Below are 2,465 nucleotides of genomic sequence, written 5' to 3'. Positions count from 1 at the left end.
CATATATGACGGGCTTCTTTCAGTTTCCGTCTACCAAATCTACTCACAAGGCTTTGGTCAGCCTGAGGCTATAGTAGAAGACACTTGCCCAAGGTGCCACACAGTGGGACTGAACCCGGAACCATGTGGTTGGTAAGCAAGCTACTTACCACACAGCCACTCCTACGCCTATAACTGTTGACCCTATATTGATTTCTCTCAGGAGCATTTTTAATATATGTAAAACCATGTTAGTGTAGTTGCTTAATGTGGATACAGTAAGGCCAAATGGTTAGTTTGCTTCACAACCATAAGATATTGGATTTGATCCCAGAGCATGAAATTGTGGGCAACTCTTTCTCTAACCAGTGCCTCAAGTCAACCCATGCCTTTTGAATTAAATTGGTTAGATAGAAACTGCATAGAAGCCTATCAGTTGGATTGTACATGTAATTCAAAGGTGCAGCTTTGTCACACATTGTGTCACTTTATTTTCTGCCTGAGAATTACATTAAAGGTATATGTGATTTGTGGAATATTCAACCACTTACATGTTAATTCAATGAGCAAATAATTCATTTGATCAAAAAAACTGAATCATCATTATTGAAAGTGACAGAAATATATTTACATTTTGATTTCATGGTACTACTAAAGCAGTGCGGACCCGAACGCGCAGTCGCGCGTCCGCGCTAGCTAGTCTTGAGTGGTCGATCCTAACCCTAACCCTGTCCCAACCCTAACCCTAACCCACGTGTGTAAATGAATACGTGTTTAGGGTTAGGGTTAGGGTTAGGATCGACCACTCACGACTAGCTAGCGCGGACGCGCGACTGCCCGTTCGGGTCCGCGCTGCTTTAGTAGTACCGATTTCATTATCCAAAAAAACAGACCACAAATTCGTCAGCATCAACAATGGTAGGTATTCTTGTTTTTTTGTTTTTTTTCCTCATTTATTTCTAATGACCAAGAGACCAATCCTTGCCTGGTACGTGGTACTGTATACGTTGCATCATTGCAGCATGTGTTAACTTCTACCTGATCTGCACTCTATCAAGTCTAGCATACCCCATATCCTGGTTTTACTACTATTGATATAGAAGTTACCAGTGATGATCAGTACTATCTATCTATTTATACACACATGTATGTATGTATGCATGAGTGCATGCATGTATATGTGTCTATCTGTGTTTATGTACCCGTAACTTAGCTGTTCGGCAAATGAGATCGCTAGAGGAAATATCAGACTTGAAATGTAAGTATTGAAGTCAAATTGTTCAATTAGATGCTTTAAGGCGGTGCCTCATTCATTGCTACAATCCAATGAGTGAAAAAGAAAAAGGTAAGGAATTTGAAGGAGGAAAAGAAATTCAATCGTCAACTGGTGGTAACTCTCAGAGAAAGGGGGAGATAATTCCAAGACATTAATTTTTAAATTAATTTACAGGCTTGTCTTTATCAAAGTTGTCTTCAGCTTGCAGGATTGAAATCAAGTTTTAAGCCAGTTATACAAGAAAATTGATTTTCATACTACAATTAAACAAAAACAATCAGTAAGAAAGAAAAAATGACGAAAGAATGATTATATTTTGATCCATGTCAGTTAGTAATTAGTGGAAAGTGAAATAAGAATAAATACTTGGTACTGTATAATTTTCTGGCTGTCCTGTTTTAGGATACTGTGTCTTAATGGGTTAAAGATGATACTGAATTTGTTGGGTAGCTCAAACCTTTAAGGTAGAAGTTGCTAAGTAGATTCAGTTATTCAATGCAAGGGAGATAATAGGAATTGCCTTTTTTTTTATACAAATACAAATGTTTGGCGTTATCGTCGAAGCTGATGCTTCCTGCAACAACGTTTAGTCTTAGATCAGCCTTAATCCAGCATACAAGACTAAAAACATTCCTTCTATTACTATGTCATACTTTTTTCTGACACTGCTTGTCCGGTATTCCCTTCCATTTTCTGAGACACGTGTGCGATATTAAAAAGAATTGGTTTCTATTTCTAGCTGGTTCAACAATCACATAATGATTCTCGGGAGTCTATATGATATTTTGTTGTAAGAATCTATGTGCAATAAATTGCTTATACTTCTACAATCTACAAAATATTTTTTTTATATACAATTAGCGTAGGAGTGGCTGTGTGGTAAGTAGCTTGCTTACCAACCACATGGTCCCGGGTTCAGTCCCACTGCGTGGCATCTTGGGCAAGTGTCTTCTACTATAGCCTCGGGCCGACCAATGCCTTGTGAGTGGATTTGGTAGACGGAAACTGAAAGAATCCTGTCGTATATATGTATATATATATATGTATGTGTGTATGTGTTTGTCCCCCCAACATCGCTTGACAACCGATGCTGGTGTGTTTATGTCCCTGTAACTTAGCGGTTCAGCAAAAGAAACCGATAGAATAAGTACTAGGCTTCCAAAGAAAAAGTCCTGGGGTCGATTTGCTCGACTAAAGGCGGTGCTCCAGC

This window comes from Octopus bimaculoides, chromosome 7, assembly GCF_001194135.2.
Source record: "Octopus bimaculoides isolate UCB-OBI-ISO-001 chromosome 7, ASM119413v2, whole genome shotgun sequence".
Classification (NCBI taxonomy): domain Eukaryota; kingdom Metazoa; phylum Mollusca; class Cephalopoda; order Octopoda; family Octopodidae; genus Octopus; species Octopus bimaculoides.
This window is presented reverse-complemented; position numbering follows the sequence as displayed.